The sequence below is a fragment of the Hemicordylus capensis genome, chromosome 4 (assembly GCF_027244095.1).
Source record: "Hemicordylus capensis ecotype Gifberg chromosome 4, rHemCap1.1.pri, whole genome shotgun sequence".
NCBI classification, from domain to species: Eukaryota; Metazoa; Chordata; class Lepidosauria; order Squamata; family Cordylidae; genus Hemicordylus; species Hemicordylus capensis.
The window spans coordinates 297,979,617-298,003,903 of NC_069660.1; positions in this window are offsets into that span (position 1 = coordinate 297,979,617).

Below are 24,287 nucleotides of genomic sequence, written 5' to 3' on the forward strand. Positions count from 1 at the left end.
GTGATGCCAGCGCCACCTCTGTTGAAGCAGACTTGTTGGATTTTGCTTTTCTTTTGGGGAAGGTTTGCTTTGGAGTTTTCTCTTTTTTGCTGCCCTGAAGCTTCCTGAGGGTTATACAGTACCTGAGCGAGGAATCTCCGCACTCCAAAGACAAAGAGAAAAACCTTATCAGAGCAGAGTTTGAATGCTCATAGCCCTGCCAAGCCATTTCCACAGGTAGAAACACCCACTCACACAGAGCAGAGGCTGGTGCTTGAATAATTCAACAGCAATCTGCCCTGGAATACCAGGACAAGTCACTTCAGTAACTTTGCAAAGTCAGGGCCAAATGAAAGATTTGATGTAATGCATGATCACAGAAACAGGACAACGGATGAGGGCTCTACTCCTGGAATAGTATTGGTGCTTAGAAGACAGTGCGTGGAACTTATGTTTTGAGGTTACCAAATATTGGGGAGAGATGGTCATTTTATGGGTTTTAGACTTCACAATTAATGGTGACATCCTCTTTTAATGAGCTGACATGCAGCATCCTTTAATGCCACAGCTTATATTTGGCAAAGATTATTATAGTATTCATAGGCAGGACACTGTATTTAGAAGCCATAAAGATGCACGGTGCTGGTTTTTGATCCAAAATATATGCTTGCCGGATGTGTCTGGCCAGTGGTAAGCTACAGAAGGATCATGCCTGCCATCAACCCAACGCAGCAGACGTGGGGACTGATTTCATGTTGTGTGTATGCAATTAACATATTGGAAGAGGTCAGTAAATTGCCAAGCTAAACAAGACCATCCTCTCAGAAGCTGGCCATCATCAGGAATGACTGCAAGGGGTCACAAGGGATAGCACATGCTCCTCCCAACATATTTCCTGCTCCTCCTTTCACTCCTTTCACTCCCCCATCCACTCCCCCCCTTTCACTCCCCTATCCACCAGACTGGAAATTTACAGCATAGTGTCAGACAATATAGCAATTCTATATTGTAGTCTTATGGCTTGAATTAATTATTTTTCAATGCTTAAAAAAAAGTTTCATTCACTCACTCCTCTAGCCCAGAACAAGCAGCAGAAGCCAGTGCAACCAGGTAGGTAGGATACTCCCCCAGCCTCCTAGGAGTCAGGCCAAGCTCTTTGCTTCCTTCCTGGCCAACAATTAGGTTGGGTGATACCATATGTGAGGTGGGGGTGCTGGGTCATCTCCCCTGCAGATTTCAGCTGGCCTGGTACTGACCTCTCTCCTCACCCCAGTCTTTTCTACCACATGGACCATGGTCTTGGATGGGAAGAGAAAACTAGCTTGGAAGCAGCAGACTTTGGGCCTAATCCAAAAAGACAGTGTTTTCTAAGAGGAATCTGTTCCATTTTCTGAATGTTTGAAAATGTCAAGAAAGCTTCGTTAATAAGTTAAATTAACAACATTGATTACCTTACTTCTATAAGTATTTAAAATACATAAATCCTAATCTCTTCTTCATCATCATCATCATCATATTTAGATTCTATACTGCCTCATCCAGATGGCTCTAGGTGGTTCACAAATATAAACTAGTTGTTCTAGTAAGAACTAATCAGCCTACTTTCCTTTCACTGTCTCTACTACTGGACTAAATTTGATTCAAATAGAGGTCCACAAGTTAAATCTCTTGCATCTAAAATGTTCATCCGTCCGCCACCTTGTATCAGGGTGAATGACATCATTACAAATTACACCATTGAGGTGTTCCTGTGTGTCACTCACTACAAAAACAAACAAACAATAATACAATTGTACCAAATTTGGTTCAGATCAGTTAGACAGTCCTCAAATTAGTGCATTTGTGACTCAAAGGTTCACACATCCACCATCTTGGATTGGGGTGGATGACATCATCACAAACTACACCAATGGGGCATCCCTATGTGTCCCTACAGCTGTAGCAAATTTGGTCCAAATCACATAAGCAGTTCACACGTTAGCCCACTTGCACCTCCAAAGTTTACATGTCCACCAACTTGAATCGGTGTGGATGGCATCATCACAAACTATGCCACTGAGGTGTCCCTGTGTGTCACTGCAACTGTACCCAATTTGGTTCAAATGGGTTAGACAGCCCACAAATTAGTGCACTTGCACCTCAAAAGTTCACGTGATCACCATCTTGATTGGGGTGGATGACATCATCACAAACTACACTGTTGAGGTGTCCCTACAGCTGCAGCGATTTTGGTTCAAATCAGTTAAGTGGTTCACAAGTTAGTCCACTTGCGCCTCAAATGTTTATGTGTCTGCCATCATGTATTGGGGTGGATGACATCATCACAAGCTACGCCATTGAGATGTCCCTGTGTGTCCCTACAGCTGCAGCAATTTTGGTTCAAATCAGTTAAGTGGTTCACAAGTTAGTCCACTTGCACCTCAAAAGTTTATGCATCCACCATCTTGAAACGGTGTGGATGACATTGTCACAAACTACACCATTGAGGTGTTCCTGTGTGTCACTCACTGCAACTGTACGTAATTTGGTTTAAATTGGTTAGACAGTCCACAAATTAGCCCGCTAGCACCTCAGATGTTCATGGAGCCGTCATCTTGAATTGGAGTGGATGACATCATCACACACCACACCATTTGGGCACCCAAACACCTATATCAGGCAGCAGCAATATAGGAAGATGCTGAAAGGCATCAATTCATACTGCACGGGAGATGGCAATGATAAATCCCTCCTGTATTCTACCAAAGACAACCACAGGGCTCTATGGTCGCCAGGCATTGACACCGACTCAATGGCACACTTTTCCTTTATGTGCCCCTACAGCTGTAGCAAATTTGGTTCAAATCGGTTAGGTGGTTCACAAGTTAGCCCACTTGGGTCTCAAAGGTTTACGTGTCTGCCATCTTGGTTTGGGATGGATAACATCATCAAAAACTATGCTGTTGGAGTGTCCCTATGGGTCCCTTTAACTGTACTGTTCATATTGGTTCAGGCATTGCAAAGTTGATGGAGGAGACACATGGACGGACACACGTGCAGAATGCTAGGTGATCTCATAAGCCTACTGGAAAGTAGGCTAAAATATTTTAAAATAAACAAATCGTTCATTAAATCAAAATTAAAACCAGTCTAAAATCATTTCAGTGCTCACTAAAGCCAGTCTAAAAAGAAATGTTTTTAGGGTTCTTTTGAAGGCTGGTAAAATTCTTAAGCCCCTAATATCCATAGAGAGCACATTCCAGAGCCCAGGAACAGCTACAGAGAAGGCCTAATCCCAGGTCACCACTAGACCAACCAGTGGCAGCCGGAGACAGACCTCTCATGATGACCTTAAAGTATGGTGAGGATAATACTGAGGAAGGCGCTCTACCAGGTAACCCAGTCTTAAGCCATTTAGGGCTTCAAAGGTAATCACCAGCACTTTGTATTTTGCCTAGAAACATCATGGCAGCCAGTGCAGCTATTTCAAAACAGGCATAATATGGTGTCTCTGCAAAACCACAGAGGCCATTCTGTATGATGCATTTGGAACTAACTGAAGTTTCTGAGTGACATACAAAGAGAGGCCTACATAGAGTGCATTGCAGTAGTCAAGCCTATAGGTTACCAGTGAGCGTACCACAGTTTTGAGATCATTATCTGCAAGGAACTGACACAGCTGATGTATCAACAAAGTTGATAGAAAACACTCCTGGCCATAGCCTCCACCTGAGACACCAGGGTGAGGCCTGGGTCCAAATAGGGATGTTCAAGCTGGCTCGAGGTTGAGCTGGCTCACACTCGAATTGGCCTGTTCAGCTTGAGGTCAAGACAAACCCACTGGGCCGGTAAGGGGCCGGTTCGGGTTTGTTTTTTTGTTTTTTACCCCCAAATGGTGGACTTGCTACCATTGCGGGGCTTCGGGGGTACTGCCATGGCTGTGGGGAGGTGGTCTCCTGAAGTTCCCCCCTGCTGTCCTTCCCCTGGTTGTTTTTGGCCTGTTTGGGGCAATTAGAAGTCTGTTATTGGCCTCTCTGTGTTGGCGGTGGACATTTTGGAGGTAGCCATGCATGCACACTGGCCATCTGCCTGGCTGGGGTCATGATCTGGCCACACAGATGGCCAGTGTGCATGTGCAGCAACCTCCAAAATGGCTGCTGCCAGTGCAGAGAGGCCTGTAATGGGCCAAAAACATCCTGAAAGGGGCCGAAAATGATCAGGGGGAGGGGGAACCTCAGGAGATCCCCTGAACCTGTGGCAGCACCCCCATAGCCCCGCAATGGCAGTAAGTCCACATTTATTTCGTTCCCAGATTCAGTTTGGTTCAAGTCTGGTTCTACTTGCTGAACTGGGTTTTCTGGTTTTGTACACACCCCTAAGTCCAGAAGCACTCCCAGGCTACATACCTGTTCCTTTAGGGGGAGTGTAATCTCATCCAGAACATGATGTTCTATCACATCCCTTAAATTATGATCCTTCACCATTAGTACTTCTGTACTGCTTGGATTCAGTTTCAATTTATTATCCCTCATCCATCCCATTACTGCCTCAAGATGAGCATTTAAGGGAACTATACCATTTCCTGATGATGATGTCACGGAGAAATAGATTTGGGTGTCATCAGCATATTGATAACACCCTGCTCCAAATCCCCTCATTACCTCACCCAGTGGTTTCATCTAGATGTTAAAAGGCATTGGGGATAGTGTGGAGCCCGGAGAGACACCATACAATAGCTCTTGTTTCACAGAGCAACTATCCCAGAGTGACACCATCTGAAATCTGCCCGACAGATAGGAATGGAACCACTGCAAAGCAGTACCACCTATTCCCAAATCCCTCAGACGATTCAGAAGGATACCATGTTTGATTGTATCCAAAGTGTCACACTCCCTCTGTCAATACCTTGGTATAGAATAGATCACCCATCAGGCTTACCAAGACTATCTCAGCCCCACAGCCTGCTCTAAAGCCAGTTTGAAATGGGTCTAGATAACCAGTATCCTCCAAATCTATCTGATCAGCCACCACCCTCTCAATCACCTTGCCCAACCAAGAGAGGTTGGAGAATGGGGGAGCAAATATTCTTTGCTCCCCCAAACTAGTTGTTCTTGAGCTTCCACTTTTCATTTCTACTAGTTCGAAACTAATAAAGCACAGTATTTGGGAGATCTTATTCAGTCCCAGCCCCTTGAAAAGTCTACACAGTGGAGCTTGGCTTTAAGCATGAAATTTTGTCATAAATGTGCACTGCAAATTTCATTCCAGTATCTATCCTGCAAGCAGATTATTTAACTGCGTGGCATTTACTTTTGCGTTTTTTCTTTTGTATTTAAAATGAGATGTGGGAGCTGAGTCATTATTCACATTTAAAAGATAGAATTGTGATTGGACATGTCTGCCAAATTGCATCCAACTATCTCAATGTTCAGCTGAGTTATTGCTTTACAAACTGACAAATAAAATGCCAAATGGCTGAGGTAAGCCTTACCTTATCCAAAGAGGGTAAGAACGTCCACAGAAGGTCCAAGCTTCAACCTGTGCATTTCCAGTTAAAGAAAGCCACTCTTTCTGAGGCCTCGGAGAGCCAATGCAGGATGGGGTATTCTATTTGTTTGCTTGTGGATATTTAGCATATCTACAGTATATAGCACCCCAAACCCACATCTCTGGGCAGTTTACAATGTAAAAAAACCCAGATTAAAAACAAAATCAAAACATTAAAACGTTAAAGCAATTTAAAACAATGATTGATTCTATAAGTCTAATTAAAAGCATGGATGAATACATGTGTCTTAACAGCCCTTTTAAAAACTGTCAGAGATGCGGAGGCTCTTATTTTGGCAGGGAGCACATTCCTAAGCCTCAGGGTGACAATGGAGAAGGCTCGTCCCTGAGTAACCACCAGAGGAGCTGGTGGCAGCTGCAGACACAGACCTCCCCAGATTATCTCAATAGGTGGTAGGGCTTGTAACAGAGAGGACAGGGCTTGCAAAGGAGAAAAGATATTACTGAGCTAGATCGACAAAAGTCTGATTCATAATGAGACCACTCCGATCTGGCCCATCCACTAGGCAGACTGAGGTAGCCACCTAGAGTACCAATTACTGGGGGGCACATAAAGAGTGCCAGAACATAGCCCTGGCAATTATTCTCTCTCCCTCTTCTTCTCCCTCTCCCTCTCCCATATTGCACCCCTGAAGTACTGCAAAAAAGTGTGTAATACGCAATCCTGCCCCCTGCCCCCACAAATGGCCTGCCCTTTCTGCACCCCCCCAAACACAGTCTTCTTTGCTGATTGCACCTCAGCCCCCGATAAGCAGCTAGTCTCATAAACTGCCCTCCCTCTCTTGTGTATGAATCACCTGCCTCAGCATTCATTTCCAAAAAGAAATGGCCTCCAACTGGATTTCCAAATTAACAGAAACATCTTTTCATGTCTGAAGTGTTAGAATTTTGCTCCGATAATAGACTAGGAACTCTCTCCCACTGTCTCTTCAAACTAGTTCAAGCTAGTCCTTCGCTGGTCATCTACACAGGCTGGTCATTCAACCTATCCTTGTCAATACTGCTTGAGTTAAAGCTGGGGTTCCACCGTTCTCTGCTGCGGGGGTGGGGGAGGTGGTGGGGATCAAACCGCCTAGGGCACCAAAACTTCCACTTCCTCTCCAGCTACTTGAAGTGCTGTTGAAGTGCTCCAGCTACTTGGAGCCATGAAAAGGGCAAGTGGTGGTGGGGGGCAGTCGGGAGGTCACCTCACATGCAGCATGCTGGCAGTGGTTCCCCTAGGCCTCACTGGCACTCCTCCCCATCAGCGCAGGCCAGCGGGAGCCTGGTTAGGTCCTCTGCACATGTGCAGAGGTTCTGGCCCAGCTGAGAGCACCAGCGGGGCCTAGGGGAGGGTAAGAAGAGTCTTCTACCCTCTTCATGATCCTGAGAATGAGCCTCCTATATGGCCAGTTACCAGTTATGGTATTTTTGTTGTTAATAAAAATATGGCACAAGGTAGAAAACTGCCCCCCAAATGCACCCATTCTCTATAGTGGGGTTGTTTCTATCTAGCCCATGTCAAGTCATTTAGGACAGGAGAGTAAGTCTTGTTTCTCATGGGCAACTTCAGTTTTGTTTCCCCTTGCAAGCCCAATTGACCTTGGAAAGTAATAGTGTCTGGCCAATAGTCTGAGGCACTGGCTGCATTTGTACGTAATGGGGGATTGGAGTTGGAGGGAACCATGGTTTCCTTGCCGGTAAGTCCAAACCTAGCCAACCCCAGTACTGTTTGTAGCATGACATGAGGTCACACTGACAAGTCTCCAACTTGAACCCTTGGTTTGTAGTGAGGTTCACTGCTCCAAACTGAGGGTCCAGGGAGCCTCCTTTATGTCCAAATGACTGCAGAGAGGACTCTCTCCTGAAAGTCCAAATGCGGACAGGAGAGCAGGGGGAGAAGGCATGGAATGGACCCACAGTCCATCCAATGGACCCGTGGTTCCACATTACATGTGAATTTGGCTACTGCATACTTCTTTGTCCTCTATTTTGAGCAAGCTGGAGGACCACAACAAGGACAAGCAGACCAGCTTGCCTCACCAGCAACTTGTGCAGCCATGGGACCACACTGTGGAGGGCATTGTGGAGGATAACTTTTTCCCCTCGGGTGTAGACCTGGCAGGGGCTCTCATGAGCAAGAAATTGACCTGTGTAGTCACTATGAGACACAGCAAGCCAGACATACCCCCCAAAGATGCAGCCATATTCCCAAAGGGAACTACTGTCATGTGTGTTCTGCTTGGATGGACAGAATTATTTTTGTATTGTATGTACACAAATACTGTGTGCCCAGGACAGCTGACAGGAAACCAAACAAAAAGATGGGACAACTGAGGGAGGCTGGTTTGTAGAATGCACTTGAGCAGCCACCAGATGTGTGAGGATTGCCTTTAGGTCAGCCACAGTGTGTCTTTTCAATGGAAATGCTGAGAACTGAGATGCTGAGGTTTGGATTTTCATTAGTGTAGGGTTTCAAATGTTCACTTTTCTTAGCTAAGAACTCACATTCTCAGTGAACTGTGCAGTCATACAGGCTGCCATGCTTGGGGCGGGGGATCACCTTTGCACTCCCCTGATGTGAAATATACAATTGTTGTAGGTTCTGTGGTCTGGAAAGGTTGGGGGGGCATCTAATGTAACCAATGGGGCTACTTAAGAATAAGAAGTCTTACTTATGGGTAAAATGTCATGTCTCAGGATGAGAGTTAGTTTGCTGCCTTTGAAATTACTTGGCAGAATAAAATGCTTAGTCTCTAAGGTACAATAGTTTTGTTTTTGTTTTAATCTTATGAGAATGTAAATTCATCACCTGAACATGGAAACTTTGGCAATTATCTTTAGAGATATTCACATGCCACTGTAGTCTCCGTGGAATCAGTTATATTAGTTTTATGGCATACCTATCTCCTAAATGCATTTGTCATGGATTTAGGGCCAACTAGACTAATGTTAGATGTGTCATTGTCTAGTTTGGGGCTTACTTGCACTTTCCGTTAGAAGCCATGCACTCCTAGGAGCCATGGCATACAGGAGGACCCCACTCTGGATGGCAACTAGAGTGCAGAGCCCTTTTACTCTTTAATTCCACACCATTTTCCTACTGGATATCTCTCTCCCAAAGCTTCTATGGGCTTCATAAGATGGAGGGAGAGAAGAACTACATGAACTCAGCTGAATTGATGAACATTGGCGTCTGACCACTGAGCATGGATCTCACCCCCCTCCACACATTCACTAAATATAGGAGGGGAACAAGGTAACATGGCCATTATCGGGGCTTTGATGACCCTTTGAAAGAGCACCCAGTTAGCCCTGACTAACTGGGCAAAGAGGCACCTTTCAAGATGGGAGTGTTTTATATTTATCAAGAGGAAAACAACTGTCCCTGTTCATCCCAACACAGTATCTCTCCCAATGGCTGTTTGCTGATGTCTCTCTTGTGTTTTGACTCTGGGAACAGGGACCATCTCTTTGGTTGTGTAAACTGCTTTGAGAACCTCTTTGTTGATAAGTGGTACAAATATTCAGTAGTCATAATAATGGCTGTGTCACAGATCACACTGTGCTGCCACCACATGTCACGGCCCGGTCTCAACCAGCCCTGTGATTTTTAAGTTTAACCACTGCCATAAAGTAGACTTTTATGCTTTCTCTGGCTGAGTCTACTAAAACCAGCCTTCTAATTTCGGTTGTATTAAAAAATAAGTCGTGTGGTAAGGCTTTGGGCGTGGGGTGGAGAATGCAGAGAGAAGCTACCGATTGTTTTCAAAGTAAAATTTCTTGTTTGTATTAAAAAATCTGTAGCTTCTATCTGTTTTTATCCACCCCATGCCTAAAGCCATTTAAAACAAGAGTTTAAATGGAGAATATCATACCAAATGAGTACACGGAAGAAATAAAATGAGATCAAAATGCATCCAAACTGTCCTGTCTAACACTGGGCCTTAACTTCAGGGTCCTTACCCAGAATCTTCTGCAATCAACTCAGTTTCTCCAGCAAACTCATCTTGTCCCTTGTTTAGCCTTAGGTCCAACTTGTACTTCACAGTTCTGGGGTTTCAATCCCAGACTGCTGGTAAGTGATTCGGCTCTCCAGAGAGATAGACTCTCTCTTAGTGATTTTTCAGCCCGTATTCTCAGCAACTCTTTTCAGTTATTCTTTCCCATGCCGACTCTGCTACTCTTTCCAGCTCTGATGTCATAAGAACATAAGAACAGCCCTGTTGGATCAAACCCAAGGCCCATCTAGTCCATCATCCTGTTTCATACAATGGCCCACCGAATGCCACTGGAAGCCTACAGGCAAGAGTTGAGGGCATGCCCTCTCTCCTGCTCTTACTCCCCTGCAACTGTCCACTTGATCTTCACTCCGACTCCTTCTCACTCTGACTCTTCAGCTCTCAACCTGCACTAAAACTCTGCTGAAGGCAGCCTCCTTATATTCTCCAGCTTCCCTCCAATTTTTCCAAACCATCCAACCAACACAACTTAAGTTCCCTCCATTAAAAAATAACAACAGATACCCAATAAATTAAAATCCCCACCTTCCTCCAAAAATTTAACAGTCACGCTCTTCTCCCTCCAAAACTAAACTGCAGAACAGGCGTCATGAACTTATGACCCCTGCCAGCTTACATTAACAAAGGGAATAAGTAGGGCAATTGCAATATAAAATCTTATATACAAAATGAAGAATCACTGGAGGTACGGTGCTGGGGTGGATAGGGCCAGTTACTCTCCCCCTGCTAAATAAAAGAGAATCACCATGTTAAAAGGTGCCTCTTTGCCAAGTTAGCGGGGTAAATATAAGAAGAATTGTAAATCATGTGGATTTCTTTCTCTACACAGAGGATGTATAGAGGTTACATTTCTTCATACTAACTACATTCTTTTGTGCACTATAGGCCCAAACCTTTTCTTTCCATGGGCCCTGAAATATGAAATTAGCTCCTAAAAACCATTGTCTCGCTAAAAATCATTATTTTCTTCCCAATACATTCCTCAATCTTCCATTGTTGTGGGGAATATATATCAAAATTGTCAGAGAAAAAACATGGAGTAATAAAATTTAATTGAGGGGGGAAATACAGTACACCTGTTGTAATTTCCTTGAAGAACCAAATGGCTTTAGTTAAATTTCTGATCAGTTCAAGGATGAAAATGAGAAAATATAAAATTTTATCATTTCCAGCTTGCCTTATGCTGCTGTGCTATCCAAACCAGACCAGTCAGAGGCAAATTATATTCTCCAATGTGTTTTTCTTCTCCCTCTCACCCACCAATATTACCCCAAACGATTTTCCCTACAACTGGTCTAAGCCATTTTTTAGCATAGACTCTGCCTTTCCCCATTAAGCCCCATAGATGACAGTGGCATTTGGCTGAAAGATGGCATTTGGCTGAGTCGAAGAGATGCTGCTGCAAATCAGTGGAAGGGCTACTTTGGTGGGTTAGCATCTTTATTACCAGCCAGCCCCTGGGTCCACCTACAGCTACTCTCCTTTCTCCAAAGTGATTAGGAAAGCATCTGGAACTGGACTGTTTTGAGTATTTCACGCTCAAAACAGAACACCCTTTAAATAAAGGTCCTATTTCAAGCATAGAACAAAACAACCCTGTTTCAGTTTGAAATGTTTCAACAACAACAACAACTTTATTTGTTTACTTCCCCATAACAAATTGTTCTCTGGGCATCTCACAACACAGCATTAAAACATAAAATAAAAACATATAACATTAAATCATAACAGTCCAAATGGGGGTGGGGGGGAGAAAATACAAAATACAATACAAAGCACTCTTTTAAAATCAGTTTAAAGATCATATTTTTTAAATTTAAATTTAAAAGGCCTGAGTGAACCAAAAGGTCTTCACCTGGCATCTAAAAGAAAAAAGTGATGAAGCCAGGCAAACCTCATGGAGGAGGCTATTCCATAAATGGGGTGCAACCACCAAAACAAATTGTGCCCCATTTTGAAGACCTGTTTTTCCCCTTGCTGATTGGTTTTCTGGCACTGTCTTCCAATTGGCTTGTGATCCCCTTACTTCTTGGTTGGCTTGTTTTCATAAAAAGCAAGTGTTATCATGGGCAATTGTGCCCCCGTTGGCTGGGTGGAGGGAGGAGGAGCCCAAAACAAGGGAATTTCAAAATGTATTCAAAGGGACTGGTGTTGAAATTCCAACACTGGGAGGAAGAGAGAGCCTTATAGTGTATCTCTTTTGAAGAGGATACATCAGGAGAGGAGGAAGGTTGATTTTGTGGTTTTCTCAGCACTGATTATATATACCTATCGGATTTTGCTAAATCTCAGATTGGCAAAGGCAGAACGGGTGTCCTCTTTCCTTGAGTTGTGGCTTGGTTTGTATGTGAGATAGTGTTGTGGCAAGAAATGGGCAGTGGCAGCTCTTTCCGTGTGTGTGTGTGTGTGTGTGTGTGTGTGTGTGTGTGTGTGTGTAATATTTCTTGGTGATTGCTGAGATGAGCTCCATGTCTGGAGCTTCACTCACTGCTCTGGTCTGCTCGGCAATCTGCATTGCAAGGTGTACTCAGTCAAAATGTAGCTGAATTTGCTCTAGTTGAGTTTATGTCTATGCTTACTGCTAAGAGTGCTGCTGTGACAGCTGTTGCAATGCTAGGCAGTAAGAAGTCTTTGTATGAGAGAGCAGCTTGTGCCAATGATGTTACTGCAGTGCAGGCACTGTGGCTAGCAGTGGATTCTGGGTTAGTGATTCTTTTTTGGCCATTTTTGGCCTGTGTTTGAAATGTGTGTTGTGTTGGAAGGGGCATGTTCCCTTTGACTGTACGACTCTGCAGTGTTTTTCAAGGCAGGGTTGCAAAATGCACTGCAAATTTCAATGCAAAACTTATGTGCATTCTGTTAGTGCAGCTTGTTCTGGCCATAGGTAGCAATGGGGAAACTTAAAACACCCCATTGTTCCCCATGGGTAGCTCCTAGGGACACCAAAGTGAGTTGTGTGGTAGGGCATAATTAATGGGCGCTACCTACCACCCAACCCATAAAAGAAATGGGCAAGTGGGTATTTTTTTTAATCTTTAATACAATTTTTTAACCTTTACCCCCAAGCCAGCATGTTGTAGTGGTTAAAGTGCTGGACTAGGACCGGGGAGACCCAAGTTCAAATCCCCATTCAGCCATGTTACTTGCTGGATGACTCTGGGCCAGTCACTTCTCTCTCAGCCTAACCTACCTCACAGGGTTGTTCTGAGGAGAAACTTAAGTATGTAGTACACCGCTCTGGGCTCCTTGGAGGAAGAGTGGGATATAAAATGTAAAAAATAAATAAATAAAAATAAATACCCATAAGATCCTATAGGGGTTTGGGGAAAAGGTTAAAAATTGATTTAAAATCACCTACTTGCCCATTTCTTTTGTGGGTTGGGTGGTAGGTAGCACCTGTCATGTCCTACCACCCAACCCACTTTGGTTTCCCTAAGTGCTACCCATGGGGAACAATTGGGTGTTTTGAGTTTCCCATTGTTCCCTATGGCTGAAACACTCAAAATCTTTCGGGTTTTGTTTCATCAAAACAACCAGTTCGACCAATCTTTCAACTAAACATTCTGGCCATCTGCATTTTGTTTTGAGCACAAAACAAAACACAAAATACATTTCATGCACATCCCAAGTGCTTGTTCTCCTTGCCAGTCCTAGTGGTGGGAGCAGGCATTACTCTGTATAAAGAACACTAAAATACATAAAGAACATTATAATGCTAATTGTGAAGGCTAATTAACATGACCACTCTGTGCCCTTTCTTTTCTTATTTGCCATTCACATGCAATGAATCCAGGCTACAGCTGCAACCTTTCTGATGATTCGCCAAAGCATGATTTGGCTCACAAAAAATTATTCAGATGATCCATTTGCCAGAAATATGGTCCAATCCAAATGCAAGTTCCCCACCATGAACATGGTAAACCATTCATTCATTGAATATATATTCATATTTCCTTCCTTCCTCCCTTCCTCGCCCCTTTTTCCAAGGAAGCATCTATTTTCTCCTTGTTTTATCCACACAGCAACCCTGTGAAGTAAGGTTAGTCTGCAAGATGGTTAGTCTTCTTACAGACAATGGGCCACATATTGCACAGTGTGCTGTACACTCAAGAGAGATGCACACTCACTGGTTCTGTGGCACTTACCAGTTCATCAGTGCTTCTAGTGATTAAGGAAGAGGCTCCATTGAAATGACACTATGCATCATCGCTGATGTGCCTGACTCCCTTTGAGAACTGAGTTGGGTGGAGTTGCGATGATGCACAGTGTCATTTTCACAGAGTCTCTTCCACTTTTACTAGATGCAGTGATCAACTGGTAAATGCTGTTACAGAGATTTGGAGGGGAGATAATTTAGGAGAGCACTGCAAATTAATATTGCCTGGAGACATGGAGTTAAAGTCCGAAGTAAAGTAGTTCATTTAAGAAATGCATCAAGGAGATTGGAAAGGCCTACATGCCTAGCTGCTGACTACATCAGGAAGGGGAAGAAGAGGAAGAGGAAGTCTCTCAGGTGAGAGAATGAAACCTGGAACTACCAGTGTAACAAAGGGAAAGTAGAGTAGAGAAAGCGTAGCTAGAGAGGCGATTCCCTTGCTCACTATCTCTACCCCAATACCCCTAGTGGTCAGTAGGGTTGCTGGTGCTCAGAGTCAATGCCATCAGGAGCTGCAGCTTCAACAAATACTGCAGAAATGGCATCCCTCTTGGGTGCATGGTTCACTGAGTTGTATGTAGGGCATTGTCTTGAATGAAGAGCTTCTTACGTTGAAACAACTTGCAATGTAAAAATGACTACTACAACACAACTATAACAAATATTTATATACTGCTCTTCAACCAAAATTCTCAAAGCGGTTTACATATTAAAATAAGATGGACCCCTGTCCCCAAAGGGCTCACAATCTAAAAAGAAACATAAAGCAGATACCAGTAACAGCCACTAGAAGGATGGTGTGCTGAGACTGGAAAGGGCCAAATGCTCTCCCCCTGCTAACTTGGCAAAGAGGCACCTTAAAATGGGGTGATTCTCTTTTATTTAGCGGGGGGGGGGAGAGTAACTGGCCCTATCCACACTCAGCACAGTAGGTCCAGCACAGTACGTCCTGTTGCTGGTGTCTCTCTTATATTTCTTTTTAGATTGTGAGCCCTTCGGGGACAAGGATCCATCTTATTTATTTATTATTTCTCTGTGTAAACCGCCCTAAGCCATTTTTGGAAGGGCAGTCTAGAAATTGAATGAATGAATGAATGAATGAATGAATAAGAATCACCACTTTAAAAGGTATTTCTTTGCTCAGTTAGCTGGAGTCAACAACAACCCTACCATCCTCTTATAAATAAAGCCATTTTTAATATTTCTTTTCTCATCAAATCTGAGAATGTGGGGTATAAAAAAGAGAGAATGAGAGACATGAAGAAGCCAGTGGGGTGTAGTGGTTAGAGTGCTGGACTAGGACCGGGGAGAACTGAGTTCAAATCCCCATTCAGCCATGATACTTGGACCATTCACATCTCTCTCAGCCTAACCTTCTTCACAGGGTTGTTGTGAGGAGAAACTTAAGTATATAGTACACCGCTCTGGGCTCCTTGGAGGAAGAGCGGGATAGAAAATGTAAAATTAATAATAATGATGATGATGATGATGATGATGATGTTCAATCACATTTTACAAGGAGTGATATTGAACAATGGCCAAAAACTGGGAAAACTCATCTCATAATGAAAGACCCAGCAAAAGGTCCAGTTCCAAGTAATTCTAAACCGATAACCTGCCTGCCAACGATGTTCAAATTATTAACTGGAATAATAGCAGATGAAGTAATGCAACACTTATTAACTAACAAACAGCTCCCAGTTGAACAGAAAGGAAATTGTCCGAACACCAGAGGCACAAAAGACCAGCTGCTGATTGACAAAATGATTTTAGAAAATTGCAAGAGAAGAAAAACAAATCTAAGTGTTGCATGGATTGACTACAAGAAAGCCTTCGATTCATTGCCTCACACATGGATATTAAAATGTTTAGAAACAACTGGTGTCAGCAAAAACATTCAGATATTTATAAAAAAGCCATGAGCATGTGGAGTACACAGTTAACAATAAATGGCAAGACACTTGGACAGCTTAGCATTAGAAGAGGCATTTCGCCATGACTCCGTTTTCACAAATACTCAACAAAACAGGCCTCGGAAACCAAACATCTAAAACATTAAGTAAAATAAACGATCTGCTGTACATGGATGACCTGAAGTTGTATGTAAAGTCCCAGTCAGAAATCAAATCACTGCTAAGCACTGTCCGTATATTCAGTAGCGATATAGCAATGGAGTTTGGACTAGACAAGTGTGCTGCATTAATAATGAACAGAGGAAAAATAAGAAAAACAGAAGGAATAGAACTGCCCAATAGAAGCAACATCAAGAACCTGGAAGAGAAAGAACATTACAAATACTTGGGCATTCTCCAGGCTGATAACATGGCACAGACTGAAGTTAAAAGAAAAATTGGAAGTGAATACATCAGGAGAGTTAGAAAAATCCTCAAGTCCAAACTCAATGGCGGGAACACCATACATGCCATAAACACCTGGGCTATACCTGTTATCAGATACACTGCAGGAATAATAGACTGGACCCAGGCAGAGCTAGAGACGCTAGATAGTAAGACCAGGAAAATCATGACCATCAATCATGCTCTGCACCCCCGCAGTGTTGTAGATAGGCTATACATCCCTCGCAGCTCAGGTGGAAGATGAATACTGCAAGTCCATCAAACAGTAGAGGAGGAGAAAAGAGGCCTTGAAGAATATATCAAGGACAGTCAAGAAGATGCACTTCAAATGCTCAATAATGAGAAACTATTCAACACCAATGAAACAAAGCAGGCCTACAAGAACGAACAAGTCAAGAACAGAACAGAAAAATGGAGAAATAAGCCCCTGCATGGTCAATATTTGCACAATATAAGTAGAAAATCAGACGTCACCAAGACCTGGCAATGGCTTAAGAATGGCAACTTGAAGAAAGAAACAGAGGGTTTAACACTGGCTGCACAAGAACAGGTACTAAGAACAAATGCAATAAGAGCAGAAGTAGAAAAATCCACAACAAACAGCAAGTGCTGCCTTTGTAAAGAAGCAGATGAAACAGTTGACCACTTAATCAGCTGTTGTAAAAAGATCGCACAGACTGACTACAAACAAAGGCATGACAAGTTCTCAGGGACGATACACTGGAACATCTGCAAAAAATACAGGCTACCTGTAGCCAATAATTGGTGGGACCATAAAATTGAAAAAGTGGTAGAAAATGAAGAAGTAAAAATATTATGGGACTTCCGACTACAAACAGACAGACATCTGCCACACAATACACCAGATATAACTGTAGTCAAGAAGAAAGAGAAACAAGTCAAAATAATTGACATAGCAGTACCAGGGGATAGCAGAATAGAAGAAAAAGAGATAGAAAAAAAATCACCAAATACAAAGATCTACAAATTGAAATTGAAAGGCTGTGGCAGAAAAAGACCAAAATAATCCCAGCGGTAATCGGCACCCTAGGTGCAATTCCAAAACAACTTGAAGAGCACCTTAACACCATAGGGGTCACAGAAATCACCATCAGCCAATTACAAAAAGCAACATTACTGGTAACGGCCTATATTCTGCAACGATATCTATAACAACAGCAACAACATTGATAATAAAATTCAGCCATCCAAGGTCCTTGGGAAGGACTCGATGTCTGGATAAAACAAACCAGTCAATAACACCTGTCTGACTGTGTAAACAAGAAATAATAAAAGAAACATTACCTCTGAGTCAATACATTCAGTGTCTTTCCACTACTGACTAGCAACTTGCTTGCCTGAGTCTAAATTTAGATTTTATGCTTCTCAGGGTGGGGAACTCTCTTCACCTCCTGTTAATCTGTATGTCACTTTATTTACTGAGGATGCTAATAACCACCCTGCACCACACCCTGATCATCCAGTAATAGGGATACAACATTCATATGGGACAGGACTCCCATAGCTTTAAGAGCTGTGTGGAGGAGAGAATTCTGCCTAGTTTTACTTTTCCCATGACACAGTTGCAGTGGTTGGAAAAGCTTGTCTCAGCCTTGCACTTTTTCCAACTGCAGAAAGGAGCCAAATTCTGCCACCATTCCTTTTGATTCTGTTTACTGTATCAATTTGAGTCTAACCAGTTCCTTTCCTGAACGCCTCCGAAAACAGTTGCGATGAATGGAGGGAAGACAACTCTTTAGCAGAAATGTGGCCAGGAACACTCTGTGTAGTTACCGTTGCTGGGAAACCTGTATAAATCCTTTTCAGAGCTTGCTAACTGCTTAGGCAAGACGGATTTCACCCTGGAATTTGGGAAGAAAATACAGATTGAAAAACTAAGGAGAGACCATATTTCTTTCAGCTAGAAAGGGACTATGGTAATTATTATAGTGGCAAATATATACAAGCTAGGACAGATTCTCTGACTATGCACCTTTGTGTAGCAACATTTGATTTCAAATTGAAATCAAAAGCTTGAATGTGTCTAATTTTAATCATTCAACCTGAAGTTGTTTTAAAACATTTTCCAGATTTGAAATGGAAAGCTGTTTATTAGGACTAGTTCTTTTCAAAAGCATAGGCTAATTAAAAAGATTACAAATACTAACTTACATTGCATTCAGGGAGCCACTCACCCACCCTCTTGTGACTTGCAATTCCCATGGATGTGGAGGCTCCATACCTGCTGAGGAGTATATCATTGATTGCACTCATTGTTGGAGATGCAGCTCCTGATAGAATCTCCTGATGGGATCGGCTCTTAGCATCAGCAACCCTATTGACCACTAGGGGTAGAAATAGGGGTAGCGAGGGAATTCCCTCTCTGACTATGCTTTCTTTACTCTATTCCCCTTTTAACAGACTGATAGGTTTCATTCTCTCACCTGGAAAGAGAGAGTACCATCTTCTCCCTTCCCCTCTTCCTGTATGTAGCAAGCAACTAGGCATGTAGGCCTTATCTATCTCCCTGATGGATGTCCTAAACAAGCTACTTTATTTAGAACTATAACTCCATGTCTCCAGACTCCTTACCTGTGCACTTCTGCTGCAGCTGGGCTAGATAAAGAAATCTCTCCTCCAAGCTCTCTAACTCTTGTGATGGTGCTCCCATCATTCTGAATAGGAGGACTACCAATGCCAGTGCAATGATGTACTCCTTAGTAGGCATGGAGCCTCCCAGCCTTCGGAAGCAGTGGATGTACAGTGGATTGGCAGCAGTGAGCATGCCTCTCCCTTAGATTGGCAACTCACTGCACAGAATGTAAGCTATCATCTCTGGCTATTTCAGTTTGAAATGCAGTTCTAGCTTCCAGGAATGGCAAAAATGTTCAGGCTTTTAACTGAGCTGTCTTGGTTTTTGAGTTTGTCATTTTGCATTTTCTCTTCTTATCATCCCTGATCATGAGCCTTGCTGTCACAGAAGCACCCCCACCCCATGCTTATAGCCTTCGCCGGTTCAGATGAAAGCTGTAAGCATGATGGTCCTGCCCAGCAGGGGAGAGGGATGCACCACGTGGACTTCTGCCTCGAGTCCAGGCTCTAGAAATATCTATCATTGACAACAATAAAACAATCCTCATTTCAAAAATTAAGTTTGATCATCTGTTGCTTTTCAGGGATTTTACTGTTGACTACTTTTAAACTGTAAGTCAGTCTTAGTGCTACTATTTTAGCATTTTGTATCCATTCCCATTGCTTTTTTCTCCCTTCCTGGTTTTATTGTATTCTTGCAAACCACAATGAATGCCTTTCCAAGAAAGTGAAATCTTCTTCTTCATCACCACTGCCTAAAGCATACAGCTTTTTTGAAATGGCTGGAGAGAAGAAGAAGAAAAAGATCTTCCCATTGCTTTTGTAGCAACTAGGTTAAAGAAGAAAGGGGCCAGACTGGGGTTGGGGTTTTTGCGGGTTTTTTGCCTCTCGTTGACTATCAACCCTATATGCTGCCAGCATTTGTTACTCGATGATGCTTAGAGGAGTGGATGGGCTGCCATCCTTCCAGAACAGGCCTGGCATCTCCAGGAATGGGAATCAAAGTGATTATTGAAAGCAATCCTAGAGATGTTAATGGTTTTATATGGGGGGGGGCAGGGATGGAATCCCCAGTCAGAGCTGGCAGCCATAAGAGCAGATCAGAAAGGAACACTTCAGGGTTGGAAAGGAACAGAGCGCGGTATAAGAAGACCCACCATAAGGCTGGTTTAAGCACCATTGTTGACTCGATTGGCCAGATGCTCTTGTGGGCCTGGTGCCAGTTGCTGATATGCCAGAGTCCAGTCCATAACATTTAAGACTGCATAAATGCTTTGCTAATTAAGTCCACTGAACAGGGAGGTGGTTTACATGGTAAAACCAACAGCACAAATTCTCTCCCAGTCCCAGGACAGCTTTTCAAAAATCAGCCTTCAAAGGGCACAGTTTGACATGCTACATAAACAGCTCCATTTCAGATACCTTGTGTGTCACAGAGTAAAAATAAATATACTTTCCAAATATACCTATCTATATAATTGAAGGGGAGATGATTCAGCAGCTCTGTGTGTCCTAGGGCAGTCAGAGATTTGGCCAGCTATGTTGGAACATCACTATGATTAAATGTGAAATTCCTCCCGCCCTGTTCCTTGGGCTGCCAGTTCACCACCCTGCTGCCTTTCTGTCCCAATTGAACACATCCCCTCCTATGTCCCGAGAGATTATTTTTCTCCAGCCCAACCTCAATCTCCTTCTCTTCCCACAGTGTATGAACCACCCTTTCCCATAATCATTTAGAAGTTCCCTCATAATCTATTTTACATTAGCAGGTATGGATACAAATTAGAAAATATCAGTGGAATCCTATGATGGGCTGGCTGTTCAAATATTAGCTATACCTGTAATACTGGCTAAACCTGGGAATGGAGCCATAGCTCAGTAGAAGGGCATCTGCTTTGCATGTAGGAGGTCCCGGGTTCAATCCCTGCCAAGTAGGGCTGGGAAAGACTCCTGTCCGAAACCTTGGAGAGCTGCTGCCAGTCAGAGTAGGCAATACTGAACTAGATGGACCAATAGTCTGGATTCTCAATTTACCCTGGTGATGTGGTCACGGCGGCCTCCTATGCTGCTGGGATAACAGCAGTCACTACTCAAAACGATCGATGCTATAGTTCCTCCTTATACTATAGTCCTTGGAGAGCTATAGTTCCCTGGAAATCCTATAGTCCTTGGAGAATTAGGTTCCTTCCTTGGGGAGGAACTGCAGCATATGCCAGGCCCCTGTGATGCTGGATCACACAGCATCCGAATAACATGATTACCAGACCAAAGAGGGAAGGAGATGATCTGCTGGGTTGTTGGCTCAACTTCTTGTAGCATGGATTGAGCATCATCCCTACTTGATCTTTGAAATCAGCTGTGAGAAAGGCCAATTCCGTGCTAGGGATCATTAGGAAGGGGACTGAAAATAAAAATGCTGATATTAGAAGGCCCTTATACAAATCTCTGGTGCAGCCACATTTGGAGTATTGCATACAGTTCTGGTCACTATATCTTAAGAAGGGCATCCTAGAACTGGAAAAGGTGCAGAAGCAGGCAACCAAGATGATCAGGGGCCTAGAGCACCTTTCATTAAAACAATCCCAAGGCAGATCACAGAAAAATTAAAACAAGACTATAAAAATACACAATCAAAATATTAAGCTAAAAAAATAAAAACATGAATCTGACTAAATATTTAAAATACAAGCATAAAATAACCATACAAAATACAATATACAAAGAAGCAGCAGTAGAGACAATTATATAAAAGCCTGGGTAAAAAGCCAAGATCTAACACGCTTTCTAAAAACTGTGACGGAGATTGAGGAGCGAATAGTCACCGGGAGAACATTCCAGAGTCTGGGGGCAGCAACAGAGAAGGCCCTGTCCCGACCGAATGACAGTCGAGCCTCCCTCATTGTCAGCAGCCAGAGCAGAGCCCCCTCAGATGACCTCATCAAGTGGGCAGCAAGCCTTGGGAGATTGGAATTTTGTTTTAATCTTTTTATTGTTTTAGTCAATTTTCCCCTTTCAGTATTACCTGGCCAGCTCCTAGTTTGCTGTCCGATGTATGGGACATGAAACAGAAACTCAGAAATAAAATTCTAGTTTATTTAGAGCTTACCAATTCTAGTACAGCAACTATATTGGTTGCTATTAGCCTGTGCATGATCATAAATTTTGAATCAGATCCAAATCCAATTGAAACCATGGATTTTGGCTTTGGGTCCTTTGGACCCCTCAGAATATCATTTTTTAAATTTTCAGTATTGGATTTCCTTTCAAAAATATGATAATTTGCAGTAAATATCCTCATAGGTGTCTATGGGGAAATAAAAAAAGGGGGGAGGGGATGGCTGGCCAGGGAGCTCTGAAATTTGTCACACATATAGTTGAGGATGGCAGGGTTCTATGTACAATCATCCTTCGCCGACCTCAAGGGTTCCATTATGGCAAAACCTCACCATTGGCAAATTCATGATAGGCGAGCAATTGAAATAAAATGGAATCAGAGGGTTAGGAGAACAGCAGTTGAAAAAAGACCGAGAAATCAAAGAAGAGATTTTTTTAAAAATTGCCAAAAATCAACTGGAATTGCTTAAAAGAATAAGCAAGAGGAGTGAGCAAATTGAACCTCTGGAAAATTTTGAACTCCCCCAAATCTCTCGAAGGCACTTTTGACCCCCCCGCCGACTCAAAATCATTTTAAATCATGAGGAGCTATCAGGGTAAGCAAGAGGACTGAGTAGATTGAACCTCTGAACCACTACCCCCCAAATTTCAGGAAACCCCCCATCACTAAAAAATCTCACAAACCACGGATACATGGGTTGCAGTTGGCGAGACCAGTCACAATTTTACAGTCGGGGATACTCAAAACTGTGATTGGTAAACCGCCATTGGCGAGGGATGATTGTATTTAATTTCAATTAAATTGACCCATCTATTTATTTTTTTAAAAAATTAAAGTTACCTGGAAATTGTGTTCACATTTGAGAATTGTGGTAAAAAGTGATGTAACATCCAAGAATCTACCACTTTATTTTTTAAATGTGTAAGTAAATAATCACTTAAATAAAGAGATAAATGCATGGGAAGGCAAGCAAGAAAACAAGCGGGTGGCAGGAAATGGCTTTTTTTTCCCCCAGTCTCGATTGGGAAGAAAATGTGGCCTCCATTTTGTATTTCCACTACCATTTTGTGCCCCCAAATCCCAAAGTTTTACCAAAATCCCTGAAACCATAGTGGATAATTCTGATCTGACATAGTCTTTTCTATTTTGGATTGGTTTACAAGGACTCCTGCACAAGATATATTTCCCCTCTATTGCAGAGGCACCTGAACAGACAGGAGGGGCTCTATACCAAACTATTGCTCTCTGATACAAATCAAACCATAACCATAACAGAAGCTAAATTTTGTGAAGCAGCAGTGAAAATACAATTGACACAGTCATGATCCAGTTGGCTGCAATATTCTTACTTATTGTTTATTTGTTTTAAACTTTGTATTTGATCTTTGATTGAAATAAACTTTGATTTGATTTAATTTGATTTTGGATTGGGATTTTCTCTGATATCCTCCAAAATGGCCGATATCAGATCATTTCTGGAATACAGTATCTGAATATGCACAGGCCCAGATGCTATTCCAGTTCCAGTATAGCAACTGCATAAGCCTTCCTTTAATTTTATGATATATGTTGTAATGCAAGCTGCCTTTTAGATTTTTATGTGAATCAATTATACCAGAGCAATCCCTCTGAGGCCTATGGAATTATTCTGAAGTAACCAACTTCAGAGCCAAATTGAACACAGATCATCCTGGAGAGAATCTATCTATATGGTCGCTAAGAGTCGACACCGACTTGATGGCACTTAATCAATCAATGAATCAATCAATCAATCAGCTAACCAACCAATTTTGCCCTTAAACTGTTGAATAGGTTGCCAATACTTTATTTACTTCATTTGTTAAAGTGCACACAATTTTCAGTTGCTAGATTAAACAACAACAACAACAACAAAAGTGGCCAACATGATGCGCTTGGAAGGCAGCATGGACCATGTCAAATGGGAAGAACTGAGGAGACACAGATTGCACAAGCATCAGCATTGTTGCTGCCTTTGGACTCCACCATAGTACACACAGTATGCAGGGGAGTGACAGCAGGAGAGAGGGCATGCCCTTAACTCCTACTGTAGGCTTCCAGTGGCATCTGGTGGGCCACTGTGTGAAACAAGATGCTGGACTAGATGGGCTTTGGGCCCGCTCCAGCAGGGCTGTTCTTATGTTCTTACACCATTGCCATAATGATGTCCATCATGTTGTCCTCTCTCTCTCTCTCTCTCTCCATGTGTGTGTGTTGTGTGATATATTTTAAGTCTGTCTCTGGGGTGAAAATGCGGGAAATCTAAAATAATGAGCATGCTGAGCAGGACTTTGACATTGTTTTCCAACTTTCTGTTTGGCTCTTGCAGATGGCACAAGGAGAAATAATAGCATCAAGATGGAAAAAGTTGCCCAAGGCCCATCAAGAAGGATGAGCAACCATTTGAGAAAGACTGTCTATGCAATGAAAAGCAAGGATTGTATGTTTAGCCAAGATGTCACTCAATGGCTTGAATAAAATACGCCCTTTTGCATGGTATCTCCCATTCCTTTGTAAGAGAT